The sequence below is a fragment of the Pteropus alecto genome, unplaced genomic scaffold (genome assembly GCF_000325575.1).
Source record: "Pteropus alecto unplaced genomic scaffold, ASM32557v1 scaffold511, whole genome shotgun sequence".
NCBI lineage: Eukaryota > Metazoa > Chordata > Mammalia > Chiroptera > Pteropodidae > Pteropus > Pteropus alecto.
The window spans coordinates 1728990-1744007 of NW_006431911.1; the positions used below are offsets into that span (position 1 = coordinate 1728990).

The 15018-nt window shown below is 41.2% G+C and overlaps 1 protein-coding gene and 1 long non-coding RNA gene across 2 annotated transcripts in view; one reads left to right on the plus strand and one right to left on the minus strand.

Annotated features, from left to right (window-relative positions):
- The window catches only part of MID1 (midline 1), a 546989-nt gene that overhangs the window by 284876 nt on the left and 247095 nt on the right, over positions 1-15018 (plus strand). The gene's annotated exons all lie outside the window — the stretch shown is intronic.
- LOC112472281 lies at positions 4323-11414 on the minus strand. Its single transcript, XR_003043607.1, has 2 exons — positions 9374-11414; positions 4323-4528 (listed from the first exon to the last, which is right to left on the minus strand). It is a non-coding gene; the product is annotated as an uncharacterized LOC112472281 (long non-coding RNA).

The window sequence follows — 15018 nt, forward strand, 5'->3', positions numbered from 1 at the left end:
CTTCCTGCCTGCCTTCCGGCCTTCCTGCCTTCCTGCCTTCCTGCCTTCCTTCCTTTCTTCCTTTCCTCTTGGTACAGAAAGGGCTATTTACAGTTATGTAAGCTTTCAATTGATATTAAATTATTGAAGTTACAAAAACCAAAATATTCCTCAAGCTTTTAAGTTCAACTTACAAATTTTATTTTTCTGCATATAATTCTACTAACTTTTTGTATATAATAAGAACAAATAGTTTCACAGAGGGTTTTGATTAGTGTTGAATCAATTTATGTCGAACAATCTAAACTCAAACAATTGCTCTCATTTCTAAACTTAATTAGCTAAAATTCTCTATACAGTTTAATCTACATTTATAAAGTTAATATATTCCATTTTCTGTTTAACTGTTCAAGTATCTATCTAACTGGGCAAACTTACAACTATAACAGGCAGAATCTCTTCTAAAAACTTAAACAACTTTTATAAATCTAATACAGGCATTCATTTTTCAACAAATATGTATAATTCTGTTCATTACCATTTAAACTTTAAATATTTCAACTTATTGCCATTAAAACTTTAAAATATTTAGACTTTTGCCATTTAAACTTTTCAATATTTAAGTTTCTTCAACATTTAGAATATCCATACTTATTTAGAGAATTGAAAGTTCACCTGAAGTGTCCAATATTATTTACCAAGCGATAAATTCTGTTATGCTTTCAACTTACAATCACCATTCTAAAATCAATTTCACATTTCAAATTGGAAGCAAAAGGCTAATGCATTTAGTCATTTGACAAACACTAAGTAATTATGTCTATTTTCTAATATGCCAAAATCTCTTAAATATTCAAAATGTCTTCAGCCACATACCCAGATTGGCACTACAATCACTGAATGTATTCCTAAATTTAAAACAAAAGAATTAACCCTATAAAATTCATTGATTAACTCAATTGAGTTTTCATCATGGGTTAACTGAGGGTGCGAACACCATGGCTTAAGGGTTAGCGATCTGACAGGATGTAGGACCTGGAGACTGCTGTCATTCAGGGCACAAGCCCTGAACCTCAAGGGACATTCTTCTTTTTAAAATCGCTGTGTCAACATGTGACCCTAAATCCATTTTTACCCAATTATTTAATCTCATTTTGGTGAAAAGAAGTCGACTTTATTTGTATTGTCTTTCTGGCAAAAACTCTTCATCATTTTCATTCAAATTGTTACCGGACTGAATGCAAACAGGGTCCGCTCGCCCGGCGCCCCTTTCAGCAAAGCCAATCCGCTGACACTGGGTTGTAGTGAAGGAAAAAAGGATTTAATTGTAAAGCGCCAAACAATGGAGAATGGGCAGCTTGCGCTGGGGAAAAAAAAAAAAACAACCCGAACTCCCTGTCTGCTTATTGGCTTTAAAGGGTGAAATGGGGAGTAGAGGTCTTCAGTGCGTGGTCAGCTAGCTCATGGGTGTCTTCTGATTGGCCGGAGCTGGAGTTACAAAGAGATGTTTTAGGATTTTGAGTCATCAGCCCTGCGGCGCCATCTAGTCTGGGGTTTACATGACTGTGGTCAGCGACAGTCAGCAGTTTTCTATCTTGTGGGGGTTCTGGTTCCTGTAAAACAGCTCAAGGTGTATGTCAGTATGTTATCTGTGATTCCAGAGGGGGGACTAGTGCCCCAAGATCCTGATTTATGTCTGAGAAAGTTGACTTAGGTGAATGTGAGGAAAAGGGACTTGGGTCTGGTTTCTTGCAAGCAAGAGACTTGGGAGGGCTTTGCCGGGAAGGGATGCTGGCGGCTTCATTCTCATCTGGCTCTGAGGATGATTTGCAGTCATTGCATCGCATCCTCAATGAGTCTCAGTCGTTCGGTTGCGCTCCTGCAGCGAGGGCTCCCACCGCGCCACGGCAGCTGGAACCTCGGACCTGCTGCGGCTGTGGCTAGGCGGGCGCTCTGCACTTTACCGCAGACCCGCCCCGACCTCCTCCCGGGCGGGACACGGTTTCTCAGCCTTGGCACCGTTGGCATCTCAGACCAGATCATTCCTTGTTTGGGGGGCCTCCCTGTATACCGTAGGATGTGTAGTGGCTTCCTGCACATCCTCTACCCACTAGATGCCAGTAGCACCCCTCCCTTCTTCAGTTGTGACAACCAAAACTGTTTCTAGACATTACCAGGTGTCCTCTGGTGAGCAAAATCATCCCTCCCACCCCCCACCACACACACACACACACACACACACACACACACACACACCCCATCGAGAAGTACTAGCTGGGGCGACTGACTGTCCAGCAGACACAGAGGTAGAGCAATAGGCCAATCTGCGTTATGACCGTGGTGTTCTTTGTCTTCTGCTCCACCAATGGCCGGGGTCTGCTCCCTGCCTGACTTCCTGTGGGCGTTTGGCTGTAGCGCTCGACCCAGACTGTAAAGCAAGATGCTCTGCTTCTGGGAATTGAGCACCGTTTTTTTGTTTTTTGGGGGTTTTTTAAAATTTTTTTTTATTGTCTTTGTCTTTCAGCCTAAAGTACACATTAGATAACATACTTCCTAGATAAAAGGATTCTGTGTCAGCTTTTAGCTTTGCATTAACAGTTGTTACACAAATTCTTCTATTAAAAGCATCAGTTTATTTTCATATGGCATCAGGAAGTGAGCTTTTAAAAACACTGATGTTTCTATACATGTTCATTGTCTAAACCAGGATTCCAGTTTCACATGAATTTCCTGACTATCTTCTTTTTAAAATTAACAGTGACGAACGGGAATTTTTCTGTAAAGCCCACACTGGTAACATTTTTTGGTTATAATGTTTTGAAACCAAAAATAATCAAAATTTGGCCAGCGAAAGAAAACAGTCTTAAAAACTGGGACTACAGACAGGCTCAGAGATGAGAGGGACTCCTGTGGCCCAATCTCTTACATGCTGCATGATAAATTATTTCTTGTCGAAGGCCAAAGGAACCTGCATCTTGCCTCACAAGAGGACTGTACTGCTCAGTCTTGCTTTATCTCCAAATACCACCCTTTGAAATGAAGGACAGATGAAATCACTGGGTAAAATAAGTGAGATCGCTGAAACCCATCTTAGTAAATGAAACATTTTCAACGATGGAAATCTGGACAAAATTCATCTCCAGCTAGTTTACTCTGCAGTAGACTTGATGCTTTCATGGAGGTCTTCCTGGACCATTCACCAACATCTGCCCACCAAACTCAGCTCGCACATGAATGCTTTCTCAGCACATCAGGGCTGCCGGGCTAGTGTGAACTTCGCGGACCTGCATGCCTTTCCCCAACATGTTTCTTATGGGCTGAGCGTGTTAGCCCGTCTTCACGAGGGTGAACCACGGTGATTACTGGGTTTACGTGGCACCCTGTTAACTTGAGGAGTGGCTAAATAAAAATGGTGTTGAACTACATGTTAATAATGAACTTTCAGAAGCCAAAGAGATTCCACATGAAAGTCTTTGGGGAAAATATGTATTTCCATTGATATTCCTGTTGGCTCCTATTTGGAAAAACAAGAAGTGGAATGTCCAGCAGGATCACCATCAAAGCAGGACCGAGTAACATGCAAATAGGTGGAAATCCTATGACAACGGTGCTGCAGAGACCCCATGTTTATATGTGTGGGAATGGCAGAATGAATGTCCTAAACACAGTAATTAGATAGAAATGGAATGAAATTAGCCCGAAGGATTTGTACTGAAAATTTCTGTCTCATAAATGTTGGGAAACTTGGACCATGCAGTTAGATACAATGAATAAAACCCAACTTGGAAATTGTCCTACACAGAACATAAAAAACATCAAATATTTAAAAGCAAGCCCAAGAGATATTTATATATAGTGTGGATATTATACTAAAGAACATATTTGAACTTGAGTGTGCCTAATTTTGCATTAATATCATCATGACTTTTATCTCACAGTTTCATTTTTATAGTAGCTGCCTGCAAACTATGGCCCACCTGTATTTGTATACAAAGTTTTATTGGAACGCAGCCATAACTATTTCTTTATGTGTGGCCTGTAGTCGCTTTTGTACTACAAAGGCAGAATTGATTAGTTGCAACAGAGACCATGTGGCCCACAAAGCTGAAAATATGTACTATCTGGCCCTTTTCAGATAAAGTTTGCTCACTCCTGGAAAAATCATTTGACCGTCCTTTCCAAACCGAGATTCCTTCTGTAGCTACAATAGAAAGGAAGACAAGCACTTTGTCGTTGTCATCGCTTCATACATAATGAGTCATGGGTTCAATTAGAAGACATATCACTTATATCCAATACTTATTTGAGGGAATTTATGGAAGACAGAGGAGAGAAAAGAACAGTTTTCACTTTTTAAGGAAGACATTTAATGACCTGCTGTGTTTGATTTTTTTTTTTCAAAAGAACTTTGTAAATTTGTCCATAATGTGAAACTTGTATCCAGTGCAATATAAATAGCTCAGTGGGCCTCACCACTTTTGGTAAATCATCCTTTTTGGGCACCGGGCAGAAAGAACGGCAGACTTCATATTTGAATTGTTCGAAAGACCTAAGGCAAGGAAAAGAGAAGAGTTACGTAAGTGAAACCAGAAGAAAAAGAGCAAAAAATTAAAAGAAGAAGAAAAAAATGATGGACTACCAATAATGGCTCAAATAGACTTTCTCTTGCACATTGTCCTGAATAAAAGCAATAGCTAACATTTACTGTTCTCCCATACGCTGGTTAAATGACATAATTTATCCATTGATTCCTACTCTTCAAGATAAGTATGATGCTGACTGTTTTACAGAGACACAGACTGAGGCTCTGAAAGATGAGGGAACTTTCCCTCCGTATCACTATACAGCCATCTAACTCAGAAGCCACCGTGTTTCTGTTAGGATTCTCTTAAGATTATCTAAGTAATGTCATTGTATTGTTATAGCAAATTGAAAAAATAAACGAATCAAATGAACCCCCACCAATCAGCACTGTAAACCAAGCCTGCCTGGTAGTAATTTAATGATGTGTCAGTTAACGCCGTATAACAAACCACCCCACCCCCCGTGTAGTGGCTGAAAAGCATTTTCATTTATTATGTCTCCCAAGTCTGCAGATCAGCTGGGTGTTGGCTTATCTGGTCTTGGCTTGGGGACAGCTCTCCTGCAAGCCCGCCATCCTTTTTGGGGACCAGCAGGCAGGCTCAGGCATATCGTTCTCATGCAAACAGCAGAGTTGCAAGAGAGCGAGTGGAAACGCTCAAGGCCTCTTGAATCCTGGGCTTTTAACCAGCCAACCGCCACCTCTGCCTCATGCCATGGGCCAGAACAATTCATGTGGCCAAGTCAAGAGGCAGAGAAGCACGTCCTGCCCATAGTGGACTATGGCAGTGGGCTGAGACACAGGGAGAAGGGAAGGGTTGGGGCCAAGTTTTCACTCTCAGGTTATGTAAAGTTAAAAGTGCTTTACTCCAAATGTTCTAAGTTTGGATTATCTGAAAGCCAGGCCCAGAACTCTGCTTCTTCTCCGCTGTCATCACCCCGTAACCAAAGAGGCAGACAGCTGTCATGCTCCATCAAGACCTTACGAGAGTGACATCTGAGGGCCACATGGGGGCTCCTGGACGCGCAACCTCACAGAGTTCCTTGGACCCTTTTCTGCTTTATACTAAACACTGCCCTGAAAGTAGCCAGCACATTAGAATACAGGCATATTTGGTCTTATTACGCTTCGCTTTATTGCGCTTCACAGATGTTGTGTTTTTTACAAATTGGAGGCATGGCTGTCCAAAAAGATTATGATTTGCTTTATTGCAGAGGTCTAGAATCAAAGCCACAATATCTCTGAGGTATGCCCGTACTTGGTGCCTGGTGGAGTACATTATTATTGATTAGATAAATGTATCAATTAAGACAAGCAACATCTTCACCTAGAGAAGATTTAAAAGTGCACAGTGAGCTGTGTGTGTGTGTGTGTGCGTAATGATGGGACTGAACATAGGTTCCACATAATTAGACTTGTAACAATTTACTTGAAAGTACTAGTCTACATTTTCGTAAAAGGAATCATTTTCTTACTGTCACTTGTTCTGAGTAAGAAATAATGGTTGATCCCAGCTCAGCTGTGTGATAACTTCCTGCCCTTCTCAGATACTTATCCAGTCATTAATAGAAAATAAAAGTGAGAGTGAAGTTTAGACAATTAGTTTCAAGGCAGGAGGTATTGCTTGGTATAAATATTCTGTAGATTCTCTTTATGCCTGAAGAGCAGGCAAAACAATTATGGATTTTCCCCAGTGATTAACTAAAGGTTAAGGCAATGCAGATTTTGCAAGATGAGTGCAGTTTTTTTTTTTGTTTTCTTTTCTTTTTTGACGAGACAAAGACAGCTTCATATTAACTCCTCCTCCTCAAATAATACAGCTACAAGAGCACATATAATTTATGAGATATTTATGGGGACAGTATAAAAAGGTAATGTAATTTTTTTCATTTTCTTTGCTGAGGCCTATCCAAGAAAATAAAATTTACTTTACAGTTTTGGAATGAAGAATGTAAGTGATATTACATTCTTCTCATACCTTTAGGGAGAGGGGGACTTAACTAAGCCAGCAGAAGAATGAAAAGGGAGAGGCGAGCGCTATTTACAATAACCATCGTGGAAATGGTGCAATCGTACATTGATCAAAGACAGTATGTGCTTTTATTTCTCCTGGAATTAAACCCTTCACCTGCCCTAGACTGTCCAGGACTCACGTCATCGGCATGCAGTGAGCATCAACTTGTCAGAGGTGTGGTTGGCGGTTGATTTGCTGCAAACTCTGAAAACATGTAGATTTGGAAACGTGTTCCCCAGAATGATAAGACTGCCCCCCCCCCCGAAGGCTGCATGCGCTCGAAGGGGAGCCCGTGTGAGGTGAGCAGAGACCTGGGGGAGCTCCCGAGGACAGGACCCGTGCCGCTGGGGGTCACCTGACAAGTCCGGCCCAGGTTCCCGTTGGGCCTCCTCTTGCCTAATATGCCTGGCAGCTGAATTCACTTGCTTAGAATAATTTTGCTGTCTGTCTGAAACCACACGCTACCAACATTTCTTATACTAGAGAACTGAGTGCCGAGTTGGCCCTGAAGAGAGAAATTAAAAATGGAAACTCGTTCAGATGAAATGGGCGCAGAGAATCGTATATCGAGCGAGCAACACAGTGACATCGATGACAAAGGTGACTGAGGAAAAGCCAGGGCTGGCAGGGGAGGCGGTGGGAAGCTGGTCGGAGCCCTCTCTGGAAGATGGAGACAGCATAGGCGCCCCCAGGGGAGCAGGTAAAGCAAGATGGCTTAGCAGAAGGAGAAGACAGTGACTATGCGTATCTTGCCGGTGGGCGTAGGTCACCAGGAACCTTTCTTATCTCACGTCATCTTGGAAATAAGATTGGGTGTGACCGTGTTACCAGCCCTTTCACGCCACACGAGAAAGTTCTGGAAATCATTAGAGCCGTTGGCTCCGCAGCCTAGAGGTGCCACGTGTAAGTGGAACCTCCCCCCACCACCCATCTCCTTCCAATGTACCCTGGTGCCAAACGAAGGAGGAAACGTTTCAGGTCTCACTGCGTGGGAGCCTCTTGTCACCTATCCCAAGGTAAATTACTAGAGAAACCGCATGATTTCAGCCACCTTCATCAGCGCACAATTAGAATAACGTACACATACGTTGTCAACGCCCCTGGAAAATGGAGTATTTTCTATCTGGGAGCTTCTGACAAAGAAACGAGTGTTTTACAGGATAAAAGATGCAAAATGGGAAAGGTTACGTGTGGGGAACATCTGTAATCATTTGCCTGCCAGTGCAAAATGAATTAACTGTGTACAGATTTTAAATCGTCCACTTCATCTGCTTGTTATACAGATATTTGTGATTTGCATTCTTTAGATTTTTTCAGCTTTTCTTAAAGCTTGAGAAACAAAATGTTAAATCTATTTGAATTTCATTTGGAAGAGAGCGACATAGTAAAAAGTACTATTAAAGGCTGTTTTGAAAAGGGCATGGAGCCATTTGGAGGCCTGATAAAACTCTGTCTCAGTGGCCTGCAGATTCAGATGAGGGTTAATAAAGAGAATAAATAAAGTAATTCAGGACGAAGAAGCTTTGTATTTTGTCTTGATAGATAAACTAGTCCTTAATGCAAGATATAAAGTGAATTACAAGAGCAATTGATGGACGTTAATATGGTTTGAAACCATTACCGAGATTAATAAATAAAATTTTGAGTTGCCCTCAAATCTGTATTTAAATCATTTTTTTCATTCTTGCACATATTAAGTTAATCAAAATCAAAAACTTGCTTTATAAATTACTGTTCCGAATAGCAAGCTTGAGCAGAACCTCTCTTTCCTCATTTTAATAGAGTTCCATTTTCTGCTGTAAAGTCAAACCCAGTAATAAGAACATCCAGCTTAAACTATTAATACTTTTCTTTGAAAAGGAAGAGTTCAGATGTAAAGTTTCAATAATTAAAAAGTTCTCTTCTAATGAGGTAGTTTCTGAAATACTATGTTTAACCCCAAAACGACTTGTAAAAATTCCCCACACTTTTTGGAACTGCATGCACAAATCTCAACAATTACAGTAATTATTCATTTAGCTTTATTACCGAGACAACTTTTTTTTTTAAGTTCCCTCCCATTGATCTTGCATACGGAGATCGTTTAAACCCCTCTTTGGAAAATTCTTCTAATGGATGCTTGTCAATATTTTCCTGATGGCAATGCTCGAAACCTCAGGCTCTGTCACTGCTTTCATCTGTAAGCAATAGGCGCACACACCATATTTTATGTGGTCCAATAAAAGCATGATTTTCATCCATCAATTCGGTATTCCAATTTCAACCAACCTAAATTATTGTGCTAGTGCAGTGCACTAGATCCCAGTGTGGTCCGCGCGCACCAGCAGCTTCGGCATCACCCAGACGCTTGTTAGAAATGCAAGTTCTCGGGCTCCACCCACACTTACTGAGTCAGGACCTCTAGAGGTGGGACCCGGCCATCTGACTTCACAAGCCCTCCAGTGGATGCTGATGCACGCTCATTCGTCTGAGGACCACCATGCTAGGATGTCTGGGTGCATCCAGGAGGCAATGAAAATATTAAGAGTGGGACTGAATGCTCTGGGTATCTGTAGCGACGAGGTGATTTTTAGTCTGGGGGCCTTAGGGAGGAAGTGGTTTTTTAAAACAAGGTGAGAACACCTCCGATTCCTGCAGACAACACAGAGTTAACCTTACAATGCAGTTTGGGTCCAGACCCCTGGGAAGTTGCTACTATTCTTTAGAAGCGAATTGAGCCCCCTCTCATTTTAAGTTGATCTGAAAGTCCTTATCTGCCACCCGAGCTTTCAGCCCACAACAGGAAAGCTTGACTTTACCTTTGATGGATTTCTTTTGAATGCACAGTGTGTGCGTTTTCTTCCTGGAGGATTATGACACATTGCCATTGTTGTCATAGTCTTCCTTTCCCTGTGTGTTTGAGTGTGTGGATACCTCCCCCTTCTGATATACGCATAAATGACTGGACACATAGCCTTGACCCGAGCTTGCGTGTGTGATTTCACATCGTAGGAATGTCCTGGATCTGAGGCTCCTTGTCTGTGAAGGGAGGGAGCTGGACCGAGGAATCCCAAAGGCCCTCCTGGCTCTGAGTCTACAGACCCTACGTGTTTTCACTCGTCTTCCTTTGTTCACGATATGATTTAGCATTTTAATTAGATATAATCAATCTTAATACTCTATTCAAAATGTTCCTTCTGATAGTAAAAGCTCCATATAAAATGTCTCTACTTTGCTCCAAACACCCCACGTCCTAATTGTTCATTTCATTGCTCGTTTATAAATGATTGCATTACACTTATGAAATAATCTGAGAAACTTGTTTGAAAACACTTGCATAAATAAATAGCGTGGGATTTTTTTTTTCCTTCCAGTGGAGCTTGATTGATGTGGGCTACAGAAACCTTTTATATTTGCTTTATGCTTTTCATTTTTCTTCCTCCCCTGAGACTGTACGCGTGTGGCGTGCATACACAGATAAACCAGGTTGTCTCCTTGATGTCTCATTCATTTCTTAAGATGGCATCATGTCGCCAAGGAAAATTAGTGACAGATTCACATCATAGAGTAGAACTCTATTCATTAGATTTTTTTTTTTTTTTACAAAGCGCACCTTCTTTTTCTGCTTCCTCATAGTAAGTTTTGGGTGTGTGGATGTACACGCATAGGAAAGCATTTAGCAACAGAGAATAGAAACAAGCTACATCTCCTTTTCATCAGCTGTCCCATCCCAATTTTGTCCTTGAATTTCTTTACTTCAGTGGACGATCTCTGTCATTCTGAAATTTCTGGAACTTCGTTTCTCTGAAAACCATAACAAGATGCGCTCAGAACGCGCTCCTAGGCGTCCACTGGTAAATTGCTGACATTCTTTCCTGATGAACTCTGCTAGTTTGCTCCATATTTATTAGTTCATCTGAAATTCCACAGCTGCCACCTGAGCTTTCATGCTGTCGATACGGACACCCCGGCTTGGGGGTTGGTGAGATTCTGGTTTAGCCAGGCTACAGTCTGCTTTTTACCAAGTGCCTTTGCTAAGAAACGGATAAATCTGTTCTTTTTCTCATGCTCTCCATGAAATGACAGGTAACTCCCCTTGCTCCGTGAAAGCATCATTTGACATTTAGTTTGTTCATTTTCAGAATTCATTTTTCCATGGTCATTGCCAGGTTAGTTACTATCTCCCATCAGCAACTCTTGAAAAAAATCTGTACACTGGACAATGGAAATGATTCAATATTCTCTATTTTTTCTACTTTTCATTGCTGTTTCAGGGAGGAAAGTGGAATTTTTCTTCTACAGTCTTCTTTATGCATCCTTTTTACAAACCTGTAGCCTAATGGAGGATATATTTGGATTCACGGTGCTTTTTACTTGTTTTTCCAAAGCGTCCCTGTTTAAATTATCAATCTAAAAACTCCAACCACAATTCACCTTATAACTCAGCAGAATAGGACTTACATTAGCATTTTCATGCTTATCTCCTTACATAAATGTCACATTATGATGGCTTATTCAAACTTTTCCTATACGTTCTCTGCCATTGTACTTTTTCGTATGAGAAACAGCCTGGCTTAAAAAAAAAAAAAAAATCCCACATATCTCAGAATCAAACTTATCAAAAAATATTTTTAGGATAATGTACAACTCAACATTTTCATGTTTGGGGCCCACTTCTTTGAATTCGGATACCTAGAGAATAATAAAAATAAGAATTATGTTTGATGTATTCTGCAACTGAATAATTACTGTTTTTGAATAATGAGACTTTTTATTTGTGATGATGTGAACTTTCTGAGAGCAACTTTCCCCAGATCTGAGACTGATGGTAGAGATGACAGGGTCAATAGAAAACGACTTTCTGGTCCCACAGGTCGGGCCGATGACATCCACCCCAATCATATTTTCCCGCACTTGGGAAATGACCTCAGATAGAGCAGGAGGAAAGTTTTAGTCATCTCGGCCCCTCTCTGTTTGGGAACAATTTGTTTTAAAAGATAGAATTCATTTCAGGGGTTCTTATGAGATAAAATGTCAATAAAAAAATTGTCTTCATTGCTTAGCCGTTTATTGGTATTGAGGTTATTTATAAAAGCATTTTTTTTTTTTTTTGGCTAAAAAAAAAATCACTCAGTTCATTTTTTAATGAGAAAAGCTGAATATTTGAACTCCTGACTCCTGAAGTCATTCTGTACATTTCATCTCTAATGGTGGCTCGTATAGCAGCAACAGGCCAGCAGATGACAAAATTACCTTGTCTCTTCGTTTCTAATAAAGTTCAGTGTAAATAGATGTCAGAAAACTCACCTGATACAAAAATGTCTTGAGTTCGATGATCTCTTTCCTTAGGAAGTCAGCACTCAGGCAAATATTTCAATTGCCTTCACAACATTAAAAGAAAAAAAAACTGCTTAGTTCTTCCAAACTTTTGACGATTTATGAAAGAGATAGATATCTCTTTCGAACATTCTCCATCTACTTATTCACATTAAGCTAAAATTAAACCATTTGTACAGCTTTGGGGGAGATTTGCAGCAGATCTGAAAAGGATTTGAATTTCTTACTTGGAATTTTGACAACTCCTACTAAGAAAATATTGTCCAGGTTATGTGGTATAGTAGCCTAAAACTTCAAAGGGCTTTTCTTAGTCAAAATTACTTAAATAGCCTCTTTTAGTCTTTTTATAATTGTGGCTCTTAAAAGGAGATTAAGAACAATTTTTCAACATTATTTTTAGCATCCAGTTTTGACCCACCAATAGATCTATCCATATTTTCTAACTGTGGATTTTTTTTTTCGCTACTATATGAAAATATTTTTTTACAAATTTTAAAAATTTTCCTCAAAATTTATTTTCAAATTTCAGACAAAGAAAAATTTTCAGACATAAGGGTTTTCAGAATTTTTTGAGCAGGGCTGTATTTTTCCCAAAATTGCATTTTTATCCTCTGAGATTTTAAACACCTTTCATTTAAAAGTTTCTTTCCAAAGTGTGTCCTGGATATGTCTAATGAATAGTCCTTGAAAACAGAGTCACCTTATTTATAAATTCAATTCTCTTTCCATTCATACGAGGAACTTTATCCTTCCTCGGGGCATGTATTTAATAACCGTTAATGAAATCTGAAATTATATATGAGCACTGAGACCCGAATTTGCTACTCATTTTTTTTTACAGTGGAAATTTCATAAGGGTTTTGGCATGGGAACACAGCAGACATTTAAGGCAGATGGAATAATACAATTGGCCACAATGGCTCCGAAGGAATCATAACAGTTTATAATCAATAATTTGCTTACTAGAGAAGACAATCTTTTCAGCCAAACCAGCAAGCATTCTATTCACCCTCCCAGTCAGCCAGCTACCGCCACTGTTCTGCAATCTTGAGACTCCCACAGATGTCATACGTGGAGGCTGGGGGCTCAGCACTCATTCGTTTTGCCTTTTAAGATTTCTGTTTCCACCCACCCGTCCCCTCTGTACGTCCCTTTCTCATTTCCCCTTAAAACTGCAAAAGCTATTTGAGCAAACAGGGGCTACAGAGGCCAGATTCAGCAGCCATTTACAGAAAGGGGCGGGACTCACGAAGGAGGAGGGTCCATGCCGACTGATGTAGGTCAGAGACCGCCAGATGACAGGGGACTTGGGAGGCAGGTAGGGGCAGGGCCTTTGGAAGCTCAGATGCATTTTGATTGGACATGTGAGAGTAAAGTTCTTACAGAATTTTCTTTTGAAAAGAAAATGGAGGAAAGTGTAGTGGACTCTGGACTCTGAAAAGCGAGGTCAAGCAAGAAGAAGGCAGAAAACCACGTGCTCATCTAATGGGCTATGCTACAAAGCAATGTCCCCACTTGGGTGCCAGTTTCCTTACAGAGGATGAAGAAACCTGGCTCCCCAGGAGGCCGAGGAGGGAGAGATCTGGGCAACCGGCCTCCATCTCCTCTCGCAGGTTTCTAGGTGAAGGGGCTGTTTGGGAAGCAAATTGACAGTGCATTTCCTCGTTTAATCCTCTCAACAGCTCTGTGGCATGGAGATTATGATGATCCTACTTGCTAAGTGCCAAGCTGAGGCACAGGGACTCTGGGTAACTTGCCCAAGGTCTCACAGTTTGTAAGAGGCGAGCAGGATTCGAAGTGGGCAGACTGGCCAAATAGTTCGCACTCTTGGCCCCCTACACTGTACTCCTCATGGTGGCATTTGGCAGGAAAGACTATTTCCCAACTCTGCTGCTATGGAAAGCGAAGTCCTTTGCAAGAGAAGCCAACTGGCTTCCCATGACTCAAGAACAGCAGTGGCCACTGCGTGGAGACCTGGGTGTTTTTCCTGCAGCTTCAGGAAGGGACAGAGAGGGCAAATGGTGACAGCTGATCAAGCATGGGGCCTGAAGTTCCTTTTGTATTTTAGGCAGTAAAGATCCTCGTTTTAAGTGTGAAAATTGTGAGAAACCATGCAACCTGCGTTGACATTTTATAGTTTTCTGCTCAAGTGACAGCATCATGAGCAAGCGTGACTGTGAGATGAAGGGCGCCGCCCGATGCCCACCCCACACTCTGAATCATTGACATTTCCGCTCAGCAAATGTGTGTTCACAAATATGCTTCTAAATTAAGACTCACGCTTCATCAGCTGCTTGGATAACTCCAGTCAGGCCAACAGCAAATGTAGGTCTCTAATTTCAAACCTTCACGGTCAGTAAGTCTGAAGGTGGTCATGCATTGGAGAATGTTTTGGGGTTACTCAACAACCAGATCTTGACATTGACAGCCACGAAATTATAATGGCAGCTTAGAACCAGTCGTAGGTAGTAGCTAGTAGGGACCCAGAGCGATCTCTAGGGTATGCAAATACCATCCAGCGCCAGGACAGTCAGACTGGTGCTTGCCGAAGAAGGAGATTCTTGGGTCCTTCTTCAGATCGGTGGAATCTGAATCTCCAGAGTTTGATCTGGAAATGTGTATTTGTAAATAATAAGTCAGATACCTGACCAGCTTTGGGAATCAATGACTAGAATATTGCTGCAGAAGAATCCTTGGCAAAATAGCCAGTTTATCTTTGATCATCTCTTCAGTCATCTTGATTTGGCCATCCTTGTTGTCGACAACACTACTCTTCTCTCTTCAGAGTCAGTCCAAACTGTAACGTGCACACAAGTCATCCTATTCAAATGCAGACTCTGACTCAGCAGGTCTGAGGTGGGCCTGAGCTCCTGCGTTTCTACCAGACTCCCAGAAGATGCCACTGCTGCTGGTCCATGGACCGCACTTTGAGTAACGAGGTTCGGGTCTGGTCTTCAGGCTCATTTCTTTCTAGTGATGACGTCGCTGCTCGGTCCCTTTGTGCTTTCTTCTTCCACATAATGCCTGCAATTTATCAGTGTCCTGTGGAGACAAAGGTCTTTCGGATTTAGCCAAATATTGAGGAAGGGCCCCTGTGATGGAAATTTCAGAAAAGTTGAAAGAGGAT